Source organism: Myotis brandtii, unplaced genomic scaffold, assembly GCF_000412655.1.
Source record: "Myotis brandtii unplaced genomic scaffold, ASM41265v1 scaffold48, whole genome shotgun sequence".
In the NCBI taxonomy this organism is placed as follows: Eukaryota; Metazoa; Chordata; class Mammalia; order Chiroptera; family Vespertilionidae; genus Myotis; species Myotis brandtii.
Window position 1 is genome coordinate 6535060 of NW_005368341.1, and position 13671 is coordinate 6548730.

At 38.9% G+C, this 13671-nt stretch overlaps 1 protein-coding gene and 1 long non-coding RNA gene across 2 annotated transcripts in view; both read left to right on the forward strand.

Annotated features, from left to right (window-relative positions):
• The window catches only part of LOC106727778, a 28559-nt gene extending 21647 nt beyond the window's left edge, over positions 1 to 6912 (forward strand). The window contains exons 3-4 of the long non-coding RNA XR_001364026.1: positions 5691 to 5704; positions 6583 to 6912. This is a non-coding gene — a long non-coding RNA (uncharacterized LOC106727778). The remainder of the gene's footprint in view (positions 1 to 5690; positions 5705 to 6582) is intronic.
• The window catches only part of CDK6 (cyclin-dependent kinase 6), a 202238-nt gene that overhangs the window by 27446 nt on the left and 161121 nt on the right, over positions 1 to 13671 (forward strand). The window lies entirely within an intron of this gene.

A 13671-nucleotide genomic window follows, 5' to 3' on the forward strand; every position in this document is an offset into this window, starting at 1 on the left:
ATACCTGTCTGTACTTATGGATTTACTTCTTTTACTTCCGCAGTATCTGAGAAAGACTACAGGCAAATATTTGTGATACCTCTGCCATTATGAACTGGAAGGCCATCTGATATCTTTCTTAAAATAAATTTTTGAATAATTAAAATGTCATCATTTCTTGTAGTTCAGTTTGCTTTCCTGAATGAAATAGAGGGTGGAGCGGCCTCAGAATTGCTTATACCCTGCAGGAGGTTTTTGTCTTTGTTGTTTTTAATGCAGCAGTCTTTAAATTTGGATATGCCAAAGGGCCTGTGACCCAAAGTAATAAGTAGTCTACATATTTCACTAGGAATGAAAAAATTAAGAACCAGCTGCTTTGGAAAAATATGGGAATCATGTGAGATAGACTTCTCCCCATTTATGTTACATTCCTTAATTTGGGGGAGCTACAAATAAAGAAAGAATACTATCTCATTCTTCAATTGCTTGTTGTGCCTGGCTATCTAAATTCATTGTTATTCTAGGTTTTCATACTGTTAGTATACCATCCCTAAAGCCAACAGCTGGCATAAACCTATAACATGCAGTAACTAATATGATATATTGGGAATGTTAACCAATTGATTTTTCTTAGGAGAGACAAAGTGGAAAAAAAATAAGCCCACTATTAATTCTTTGCAGAAATTTCCCATGTCTGGTGATTTAAAAGAATAAGTTCTGCATGTAAATGAATCATTGCAAGCTTAATTGAAGCTGGTTGGATATTCAAGATTACTCAATGTGGTATGTTTTTGATGGAGATAGGAAGTAAAAAAGCAAGGTCTATAAGATTTGTGTGTGTGTGTGTGAAGACTCAGCCAGTCATTTAATGTTTCTCACTGAGGCTCATCAAGGTATCTATTGCTTGTTAGCTGTTTTTAAGGGGAAATTTACCCCCACGTTCCTCCTCTCCCCAAATAGCTAATTATATACTGGAAGTTTCAGTACATTGTTCTCAGTTTGTGAAGTCAGCATATTTCTGGAAGCGCACTGTGAATGTAGTTCTTAGCTGCACTGATGCTTTTGTTTCTCCATCTCTGCAGCCAGCACTGTACTGTAAGGACACAGTTCTATCGCTATTTTTCCCTCACATTTGATGTGGTAGTTTGCATACAGCTGCAGAGTAGACAGTTACCTTTGAAAGGAACATTTGGCTGCTCTAATTTGATTAAAGAAAACCACCTCAATCATTTCTAAACTGAGAACGTTTTCATTTTAACTTGGCAGTAGGAGTTGGGAATGTACTCACTGCACTTAGATATGTGGGGGAGCAGACAGGGGACAAAACCAACAGCTTGAATGAAGAAAGCTTTGGTGCAATTTTTTCTTTTTGAGGCAAGCAGGGTTATATGGGATTGATTCTCTTTCTCTTTCCCTTGCAAATTTTCTGGAGCCATGATTTTCACCTCCATCTTCTTTTCACGGTTATTTTCTCAGGAATTCCAATAAACCTATTTTGGCAGGGGTAGATTGCCAGCCTAATAGGATTTGAAGGACTTTGAGGTTCTTAAAAATTATCCCATGTTTATATAGAAACGGAACCCCAAATCATAAATGACTATGCATCGCATGCACTTTCTTGGCTACTGTTGGGAATGGACTGAAAGGCCATGGGTACGTAGACCAAGGGTTGGAAATTTAGTTGTATGTAGCTTGTGTAGAAGAAAATTGCTCCCCGTCAGACGCCTGTAGCCCTAGTGCTGGGCATTTATCTCACATAACGTGTATTTGCTTCTGAGACAGAAGTTCTAATCGCTCGGTTGTGTATGACAGTTGAAAATTTATTCTGCTGATTGTGGCGTGGCATCAACTTTATACATATGTTATTGCAAATGCTTGAACATGGGCTTAATATCTTTAGGTTAGACCATGAACAAATTCACGAACCATAATTCCATAATTTAATATATGGTGTTTTGGGAAAAGTACTATCCTGGCATCTCAGATTTTAAAATTTCAGGATGAAATTTTAAAAAGTTTGAGGGCACACATGGGGTCTTGGAAACAAAACCACATTATTATTTATTGACCCTTGGATATTATTGATAACCTAAGAGTGGAGTTCAAATGTGGGTTCACATTCTCATTCTACGATGTGACTCTATGACTTGGCCATATTATGCTTCTTACCGCTAAGCTTCAGTTTTTTATTTTGTAAAATTAGGACACATATTAAATGTGTTTAGGTTCCTGTTATGTGCTCGACACTTGGCACATATTTAGTTACCTCACTGCCTCGTTCTCTCCTCCTTGGTACAACCACTCAGCTACTTGGAATGTTTTGAAGAAGAGTGATTTTCTTCTGAACTCAGTAAAGTCCTCTTCAAATTCTAACGTTACGTGCGTCTTTTATAATCTTGAAACGAAATTATTAAGTCCAGCAGGAATCTGTCAGGTCTGCCTAGTATTCCTATAGATAACAAACCACAGTTGCAAGACCTGGGCATTGTGAACATGGGAACTGTTCAATAATGTTTGTTGGATAGACTTAGGTTGTCATCTTGAATTCTTTTCCATCTTCTGCCATCTTTAGATGCTAGAATCATTTCCACATTTCATCATAAGACTTAATGCATTTGAAGTCACTCTAGTCTGCTTTTTTGAGAGCCAAGAGCAGTCTTTCTGTTTTGTTTTTATATACAGTAGAAAAATATAAATCTTTTCAGTCACTTTAATGTCATCTAAGTGTACAAAATGGTAAAGGAACTACAAAGATGATTGCCCAAAGGCCTCTGGATCTGGGAACTCAAGGTTTTTCTAGTAGATAAAACTTGGTAAATGTTATTAAATCCCTCACTAGCTCACAATGCTTATTTGTCCCATAATATAACTGAATAATTTACTGCAATGCAATAAAATATTGCAAAAAGTAATACTTGCTGTTTTTGTTTTGTTCCTTTACCACAATTATAACATTAAGTAGGATTTAGAAAATTGATTGCTAGTGTTTGAGGAAAAGTTGATTTTATTTGAATAGGTGTTTGGAGACCTGTGGGGATTCTGTAGAAAAATGCTAAATGCTGATTTTTTTTGTGTCACTTTAAACTTCCTTTTTTCTCGATAAAGTATCATTGTGATATTTCTCATATATAATTTTTTTTTTAATAAAAGTTTACTTTTAGATAGCACAGTACTGTTGAATCCTGTTAGTGTTCCCAGGTTTATTGTCTTGTGTGGACTCTAACCTGGGTGCAATGTACACATTCAAATTCAATGAAATTATTGAACATTTTTAATGAAATACATAGAAGCTAGACTAAGACCCAGGGTTTGTTTTATTTTATTTAGAAACTAGAGGCCCAGTCCCTCAGCCTGGCCTGCACCCTCTCGCAATCCCGGACCCCTCAGGGGATGTCCGACTGCCGGTTTAGGCTGGATCCTGCAGGGATCCCTCTCTCAATCCAGGACTGCTGGCTATTAACTGCTCACCTGCCTGCCTGCCTGATCATCCCTAACCTCTCTGCCTGCCTGCCTGTCTGATCACCCCTAACTGCTCACCTGCCTGCCTGAACGCCCCTAACCGCCTCTGCCTCAGCCCCCGCCACTGCGGCTTTGTCCAGAAAGATGTCTGGAATGACATCCGGAAGGTCGTTCGGCTGTTCGGTCTAACTAGCATATTACGCTTTTATTATTATAGATAATGAAAGTGTCATACCTTTTTGCATGACTGAAGCACACTTACTTCTTAGTAACATAGTTGCTCTCACAGCAGGAGTAATGGAAGTGAGGAAGATTGTTTTTCCCATTTTGTAGATAAAGAAATTGACACAGAATTTAAATGACCTGTCAAAGGTCACCTGACTCCTGGTGTTATTTCTCCTATTTTAGAGTTTTCTATCTAGTATTACAAGTGTTTTAGTTATGCAAAGATCATTTGAATATGACTGTTCCCTTAAGTGCTGTTTGGTAATTAAATACACATAAACTGAATGCTGAAAAAGGCATGCCAATTATTTGAGGAGGAAACTCTTCTGTTATCAGAAACAAGAGGTATAATCACTTAATTCTGACAGATATTAAATTCTATATGTGTGTGTTAATTTTATTTATTTCTTTTGTTAATTTTATTTTTTAAATGGTTTGTTGTAATAGCCATAAGTAGAGATACACATGGAATGAGAACTGTTACATGATGTTATTTGTTATTCATGTTGCTCCTCAACTTGGTGGCATTCAGCTCTCTGTTACCTACCCTAGCCCAGTGAGAAAAGGAAGGAAGAGTGACAGGTCAAAGGAAGTATGCTCTCCTCTGAATCTGGCACCTGAAGTGCTGACAGCAGAGTCACTTGGGCTCACGATGACTCAGCACTTCCTGGTTTCTCTTTGCAGCCCTGCTCAGGCTAATAATATTCAATGACCTTGGTCCACATTTAGGGTTTCAGGGAACCTTGGGTTTCCTCATCATCAAAAATTTGAAATCAGAAATCATTCCTTCCTTTTGGTTTTTAATTAATTAATGGTATTAAGTATAAACCATTAAACTCCACGCTGGATTAGGTGATTTTTTTTTGGGGGGGGGGGAGTCTTTTATCTTTTTTATATTTTATTGAATTTATTGGGGGACATTGGTTAATAAAATTATATAGGTTTCAGATGTACAATTCTGTAATACATCATCTGTATATTGTATTGTGTGTTCACTGACCAAAGTCACGTCTCCTTTACTATCCGCTACCTCCCTCCACCCCCCTTTCCCTCTGTTAATCACCAGATTGTAGTCTGTGTCTATGAGTTTATTTTTTCCTTAATTTCTTCACCTTTTTCACCCAGTCCCCCAAATTCCTCTCCTCTGCCAGCTGTCAGTCTGTTCTCTGTATCTGTGAGTCTGTTTCTGTTTTGTTTGTTAGTTTATTTTGTTCATCAGATTCCACATATGACTGAAATCATAAGGTACTTGTCTTTCTCTCGCTCATTATTTCTGTAGGTAAAATAAGGACCTGCTCTCCAGGTCCATCTATGCTGACGCAAAGGGTAAGATTTTCTTCATTTTTATGGCCAAGTAATATTCTATTGTGTAAATGTGGCGCAGCTTTTTTCCCCACTCATCTATTGATGGGCATGTGGGCTGCTTCCAAATCTTGGCTATTGTGAATAATGCTGCAATGAACATAGGGGTGTATATATTCTTTCAGATCAGTGTTTCAGGTTTCTTCAGGTGTAGTCCCAGAAATGGAATCGCTGGGTCATAAGACAGTTCCATAATGCCTTCCACAGTGGCTGTACCAGTCTGCATTCCTACCAGTAGTGCAAGAGGGTTCGCTTTGGCCACATCCTCACCAGCACTTGCTGTTTGTTGGTTTATTGATAGCCATTCTGACAGGTGTGAAGTAACATCTCATTGTGGTTTTAATTTGCATCTCATAATTAGTGACATTGAGCATATTTTTGTTCTTAAGATGTTCACAATCTAAGGAAGTAGTGTTGGCCTTGAACTATAAATAAATATATCCTTACCTCAATTTAAAGCAGTCCTATTATAATTCATTTGGTCTTTGTATTGTTTCTGTGCAGTCAGCCGGGGCAGGAATGGAAGGAAATGAAGTTCAAACTACAGTTGCAGTGTATTTGCTATTTAATTTTAGGACAGGCTTAGTGACCAAACAGGGAAATAGTGGATCTGTTCAGTGGACCCTCATCCCTTTCTGAATAGTCCAGAATACAGCCTCTTTGAGACTAAAAGCAGAAAGTTTTCATTAGTTAGTTGTATATCTAGAACTAACCCACATTCTTAGACTCTACAGTATTAATATTGAGCCATCTGGAGATTAAATATTTCAGAAAACCTAGAAAATTTTAGAAAATCTGGAAACCTTTACCACCTTTCCTGGGCTATTTATTTATCATTAATTACAGGACATGGTTGAGAGTTTATCCATGTTGACAACCAACTTGTTTTAAAACTTATTAAATAATTTAAAAACCATTTTATAGATTATCCAGACATGAAGTTTCTTTAGAAATATATTTTTATTATTGAAGTCCATTTTAAAGCAGTAGTTTACAGTGAAGAAATGCATACCTATATTATAGCAAGAATACTGCTATATTTAAAACATACTTATTATTAAATGTTTCGTGATGTGTTTTTCATCTTTACAGAGGTCTCTAAATAGGAAGAATTTCTGGGCCTTTAACTGCTTCCAAATAAGCAAAAGTGAAAATTCCTACAGAAAACATAGCCCTGACCTTTTTGCACATGTAATCCAAATAAAAAGTTAGCTTTGAAGTGGCGTCTTGTTACATAATCATACTGAAAAATGCAATGATATGGATTCCTTTGAGTATCTTTCATTTGGAAACATTTTGCTTATGTGACTATCCTACCAGCTGAAAATAGATTATGTTCTGGACATTCATATAATCTCCTGGTCTCAAAATACTTGAGAAATTACACAAGGAGCTTCATTCCAAAGCATAAGATTTTCAGAAAGGTTCAGGCTATTGGAAAGTTGAATGTGGGATTTCACACCATTGATTATTAAAATAAAAAGCAAATAATAGGAGAAGATAAACAGAATTTGCAAGCCCACTTTTTGCCAGGCAGAACATCTGTCCAATCAACAGTAAATTACTTGAAACAGCATTTCCTTTCTAGAAGGTGGTTAATGTGTGAATCATTTTTTTCAGACATGCCTGTCAGCATTTCCACCAAACTATGGGCCAACTCGACATACAGAACAAAGAATAATGATCAATATAGGAGAAAGCACACAAAACCCCTTCTTGTCTTACGTGTTCTCTGAGATGCTGCTATAGAAATCTGAGAATGTGTAGCATGTGCTCAAGACTCCATGTTTCTGGTGCTGCCCACAATATAGTAACAGACATTTTGATTCCTTTTTTGCTTTTTCTCATCTGCTGACTTAGTGAGCACTCTGCATCTTGAGCTGTAGCAAGGAATTCTATTTAATTATGACTAAAAAAAATACCAAATGAAATTTCTAATTTAAACATTTGACATTTGTAGGGAAGTCTTTTTGTTAACTTTCATAATTAAGGAATTGAGCAGTTCCGTGGAAGAAGGCTAGTTAGTAGAAAGTTGGCATCTCTTCTGTGCATTAGTCCCTTTTTCAAAGAATTAGCCTATGCCAAAATATATTTAACACTCAAACTCATAATTTAATACTTTGTCCTTTGACAAAATATTTCAAGATTCATTGTTTATTGTAATCCTTATGGCCACTTATGAGCACTGACTATGCCTGCTGTTAGAGAATTCTAGTTAATAAAATGTTTACTTTCTTATATGGGTTGGCTATTTGTGATAGGTGAGGGAAGGCATTTTGTCATGTCTATTTAAACAAAATCAATTGTATTATGTTTTGGTTAGATACAAATTTCACTCTTAAACTTTCAGATTATGGAGGGAAAGGTTGAGAGGTTTAGATAGTAATAGTGAAGGGCAAGCAGAAGTTTTGATGAGGAACAAAATAATGAAAAAGAAAAAAATATATAGGAAGAAGAAATTTCTGTATGGATAAATAGAATAAAAAATAACCAAAAATATTAGAAGAGATCAAAGTAAATAAATTATTTCTTAGTTTTGAAATTTAATTAAAAGATCAAAATTAGCCGAAACCGGTTTGGCTCAGTGGATAGAGCGTCGGCCTGCGGACTGAAAGGTCCCAGGTTTGATTCCAGTCAAGGGCATGTACCTTGGTTGCGGGCACGTCCCCAGTGGGAGGTGTGCAGGAGGTAGCTGATCGATGATTCTCTCTCATCGATGTTTCTAACTCTCTCTCTCTCTCCCTTCCTCTCTGTAAAAAATTAATAAAATATATTTTTTTAAAAAAAGATCAAAATTAGTAGGGCAAAAAACTTCTGTTTCTGCAAGAGTATCTATAGAATAAACAGAAAGAAGAAATGAAGTTAAAGGGGGAAAGGGAAGGAAAAAAACATGCCTCAAAGTACAAAGGAGTAATATAAATTAAAATTAGTTTGGCTTTAAAATTGGTAGAAGCTACAACTTCATGATGCTTTATCTTAAATTGTTGACCTGTTGCCCAAAACCTAAACAAACATACATTTGTTTTGTTCTCTTCATAGTCTGTCTCTTGTGGGAAACGTAAGGTAAATCCATCTTGCATTCATCCAGCTTTTGGTTTTATAGTAGAAAAATACAGATAAAAGAGTTGTTCTACTTAACAAGCAAACAAGATATTTTTGGTCTATTCCACAGGTTGTAAAATTCCTGTTGGTTTTTATTGTTGGCTTTATTATACCTGGTATATCCTGTGCCCATTTTCTGGTTACAGAGAAATTCGTTTTTAGATTTATTTTTCAATTATAGTTGACATACAATATTGTTAGCTTCAATTGTATAAGGTTATAGAGGAAATTGGGTCCTGTTATGTTAAAAGTTGAACTGATGCCCGGGTAGCATGGCTCAGTGGTTGAGCGTTGACCAATGAACCAGGATGTCATGGTTTGATTTCCCAGTCAAGGTACATGCCCGGGTTGCGGGCTCGATCCCCAAGTGCTGGAGGCAGCCAATCAATGGTTATCTCTCATCATTGATATTTCTGTTTCTCTCTCCCTCTCCCTTCCTCTCTGAAATCAATAAAATATATTTTAAAAATATAAAGAACATATGGAGAGTGAACTCTCTCCCTCAATAGCAGTAGTTCTCAGCTGAGGGCAAATTTGCCCTGAAGGGACATTTGGCAATGTCTGCAGATATATTTTGGTTGACAGCCTATATATGCTGGTTTCTAGTGGGTAGAGGCTAATGATGCTGCTAAACACTGAAAATGCACAGGGCAGCCTCCATAACAGTTATCTGGCCTCATGTGAACAGTTGCAAGGTTGAGAAAACCCTAAGCTACAGCATTGTGTGGACACCACCATCAGCATTCTTCACCACCTAAAGGAATGAGAACATGAAAAAGTAGTGCTTTTTTTTTTTAATGATCACACATTATAAACTCCTGAGCAGTGGGGACTGTGGCTATGTACACGAACCAGAATAGTCTGACTGTTGAAAAGATATGTGATAGTGCTTGTGTAATAAACGGGCACTTTATGTCTTTGTGCCTATGGGAGGAGAGGACAGTTAAGTAGAGTGACTGTGCATATCCCACGACTTTAGGAAATGACAGGCATTTGCTAACCCAGAAGGATGTATCCGAATATTAAGTCACATTTTTAATAAGCTAGAATTCCTCCAAAAGGATGGATAGTTATACTAGAATATTGAAGCAAACATTTTTCTTTTTCCATATATTTTGAAAGCTTCCCTGAAGAATACTTGATCATTTGAAGGTATAAGAATACTTTGCTTTCCCTCCTGAAATTAACTTCAGAGGTACTTTTGCTGTATTCAGTGGCAGAACGGTATGGTGGAAAGGATTGTTCCCAGGGAGAACCTGGGCAGGTCATCTTAACCATTCCCTCCCTCAGTTTTCTCATTTTCAAAAGGCAGGACTAAGGCTTGATGACCTCTAGCTTTAAAATTCTACATTGCTGTAATTTTAGTTTCAAGTAATAGAAAAGAGATTGTTTATGCAAAGTCTTTTATGAGAGAAACTTTGAAGGCGTTAATTATTCCACTTTGATTCTTTGAAACTTCAGAAGTACCCCTTCCTACAAAGGCGTACGTCCATGTGTAAGGAAAGAAAGGAATTCCTGTGATAAATAGAAGTTGTCCCCCACCTCCAAACAAAATAAAGAGTCAAATGAAATTTATAACTGATTCTAAAATATAATTGTTAGCTAATTTTGAAGTTTTTCCACTTGTGTGCACTTAAGTATAAAGAAGATAATTTAATAGTACCAGTATTACAGCATTTTCACCCAATTTATGTTAAGGTAGCTGTTTCAGCTCTTAAGAAATTTCCTGTTTGCAAAGGTGAAATGAATTTGGAAGCTTTATTAAGGTTTTCAGTTTACCATTTAGTAAGTTATTGGGCTCTGAATGAAATGATAAAGATTTCCAGTTTACTGGATGGAAAATTAAATGGAACTTTGATAATTTTCTCCTTTTTTTATTCCTAAAGTTTGCAGTTCATATTCGATGTGATATTATACTGAGTGGCCAGATTATTATGACTGGCCAGATTATTATGACCACCCATCAGTAATTCATTGACACTTCCAAAAATACTGAATATTGAAAAATTCCTAAGAAAATACTCTCAAGGTCTTATATTATTATTTGCATAACTAATTCACTTCATTGTACTGATGGGGTAGTCATAATAATCTGGCCGGTCATCATAATCTGGCCACTCAGTGTATAGTATCACAGGAAAGGAAGCTTGTTTCTGTGGTGTCTCTGTTCTGATGAGACTGGGGGATTAGTTCTGGTATATTCTAATTTCCCTGGGCCCTATTCTAGGACTGGCTGATGGGATTGCTTGAATTGACGATGCTTTAAGGATGGACCCAAAGATGCTAAGAGCATTTAGCTACAGTTTGGATCTCACTCCCAAAGTGTATTTTGCTTACAGGGAATAGTAGTATATGACATGGCATACACTCATAAAATAGTGCCTTAGGTGACTTTCCATTCATCAGAGCTTAACTGAGCACCTCCTGAGTGCAAGGCACCTACTACAGGCAATATAATATGCACATGAAGAATCAAAATGTGTATGGTTCAGTCTCTGCCTTATCTAAGTGGGGTAATTATAAGTGAGCTTATAACTTAGAGGACCAATGCAAACTACTATAATGCAAAGAATCTATCTACACTAATAAAAGAGAAATATGTAAATGGGTCGTCATTCTGCTACACCCACCAACCAATCAGGATGGGCATGCAAATTAACCCAACAAAGATGGCGGGTTAATTTGCATATGCAGGCGCGAAGCGAAGGCTAAATATGACTGAAGACTGAAGAGGCTTGGCTTCTCCACTGCAGCTGGAGCGGAGAAGCCAAGCCTCACTGCAGCCGGAGCGGAGAAGCCTAGCCTCGCTGCGGCCGGACCAAAGGCCTGGGTCCCGGGTGCCGGAGGAAAACTGGTGCCGGCAGCCAGGGGAAGGAAGGCCTATTGTGCGAATCTTCGTGCCAAGGGCCTCTAGTATATATATAAAAGCCTAAGCAACCGGCCAACTGGCCGGTAGCAATGACACACACTGACCACCAGTGGGCAGACCTTCAATGCAGGAGCGGAAACCACAGGCATGGAAACATGGAACAGACTGATGAATCTCAGAGGGAAGTGGGGAGGGGGGAGGGCAGGAAGAGATTAACCAAAGATCTTACATGCATACTAGAGTCCCGGTGCATGGATTCATGCACGGGGGGCAGGGGGGTTCCCCTCAGCCTGGCCTGCAGAGATCGGGATGTCAGCTCTCTGACATCCCCCGAGGGGTCCCGGATTGCGAGAGGGCGCAGGCTAGGCCAAGGGACTTCACCGGTGCACGAATCCATGCACCAGGCCCTAGTAAAGTATAAGGACCATTCAGAGGTACAAATACAATTCTTAAGAAGAAGAAATTGTTTAACTTGTGGAGCAGGAATGTTAGGCTCCAAGTAAGAGGTTATGAGCAGAATCACAAACGTGGAGATGAATGACATGATGCATGATGGAGGAGCCTGAGGTGCCAAGTTGACCAGAGTGTGAAGAGAAGGGGAGTAGAAGAGATATGCTCAAGTGGTGTGGTCAGCAGATGGTAAACCTGGTTGGAATAGAATCTAGAGACAAACAAACTATTTAGGAGATGGGCCATTTCCTGGGGAGAGGGAAAAATGATGGCCTAAAGTGGGGGTAGTTCCCTGAGAATGAGGGTAGAAGTTAAATATGAGAGATAGTCTAGGTAACGGACTGGGTATGTGGCTGAACAGGTTATAGAGTTAACAAAATGAATTGCAGTGTTAATCTTGAGTGAGGGGATGGTGGTACCACTGTTAGAAGTAGGATTCACAGGAGGAGGAACGGGTTTGAGGGAACACTGATGAGTTCTATTTTGAACATGTTGAGTTATATGTGCTTTCAGGAAATAACCAAGGCAGAGTTATACTTAAAGTATAAGAAATCAAGAGCTCCAAAGAGGAGTCCAGAAAACCTATAACATTCTTAAAGGAGACATAGATCTCTTGAGTCCCACACTTGGAATGCCACTCCTGGCATCGTATGTCCCACAGGAGCAACCCACACATGCCCCATGTGAAAACTGAGCAAGTGACTATGCTTGTGTCACCAGCTAAGTGACGTGTTCACTCACACCAGCCTTCACAGCACAGGTGGTTCAGATAGTGCCTCAGACACAATTGCCATCATCAAGGTCACTGCCAAATAGGGTCCTAATGTTGCATCAGTGACTGGGCTAGGACGCCCACATTTTAAGGGGGAAATAAGACTGAAAATGGAAACTTGGAGATTACCAGCATTTAGGATTGAAGGAGGAAAAAAAAGACAGAGACAAAGGCAGAAGCCAGAGAAGTGAAGCGCGAAATAGGAGAAAACTCAGAGAAGCCATGGGAGGGGAGTGTTTTAAGGAAAAGGAGGCATTTCATTCAGGTATCTCAGGTGCTGCCAAGGGATTGAAGACTGCACTTAGTAGTGGGCAGTTAATCAGTACCCATATGAAGACAGATTTTGCTGGAAGAGAGAGAACAGAAGCCAGTTAACAGATAGCAAAGAAGTGAGAAAGTGTAGCACAAAGTGTAGACTATCATATAAACGGGGGGAATGGAATGTTGTTGGTTGAATGACAACCAGATTGAAGTAAGAGCAGTACTAGTATAATATTTTTGTTGTTATACAAAGGAAATACGAGTATGTTTATAGATGTATAAGAAGGAGCCGGTGGAGGAGAAATTGAGGAGGAATGATAGGGAGTAAACATTGATGAAAGGAGGGCTTATCAGAGGGTGGAGGGCACAATGGGTAGGGAGACACCTCTCCTTGGAGAGGAGGATACTTGCCTATGAAACATAAGGGACAGAAGATCCATAGATGAGGCGAACAGCTTTGATTTCCTTCTATTACAAGAGAGGTGAGGCATTGGGAGCCTTACATGAGGGCTGAAGGAAGTGTCTAGAATTAGGCCGAGATGGTGGAAGAATGAAGAGCCACAGGTTGAAGACCAGGAAGTGAGTTGGCTGTCCTAAGAGGGACTTGAGTGAGTAGAAGAATCTAAAGTGGTCAACACCCACCCTAACTGGTTTGGCTCGGTGGATAGAGCGTCGGCCTGCGGACTGAAGGGTCCCAGAGTCGATTCCGGTCAAGGGCATGTACCTTGGTTGCGGGCATATCTCTAGTAGGAGGTGTGCAGGAGGCAGCTGGTCGATGTTTCTCTCTCATCGATGTTTCTAACTCTATCCCTCTCCCTTCCTCTCTGTAAACAATCAATGAAATATATATATTTAAAAAAATAAATAAAAATAAAAAATAAAGTGGTCAACACCCTTGGAGTCCCTTAGCCACAGAGAGACTGTCCCTCATTGATAAATGAGGGCTTTGTAATGTGCTCAAGGCATGCACCAAGAGAAGCCTCATGCTTTAAAAAATAGCCCTAATAAATTAAATAAAAACTAAAATACTTGCCGAAACCGGTTTGGCTCAGTGGATAGAGCGTTGGCCTGCGGACTCAAGGGTCCCGGGTTCGATTCCGGTCAAGGGCATGTACCTGGGTTGCGGGCACATCCCCAGTGGGAGATGTGCAGGAGGCAGCTGATCGATGTTTCTCTCTCATCGATGTTTCTA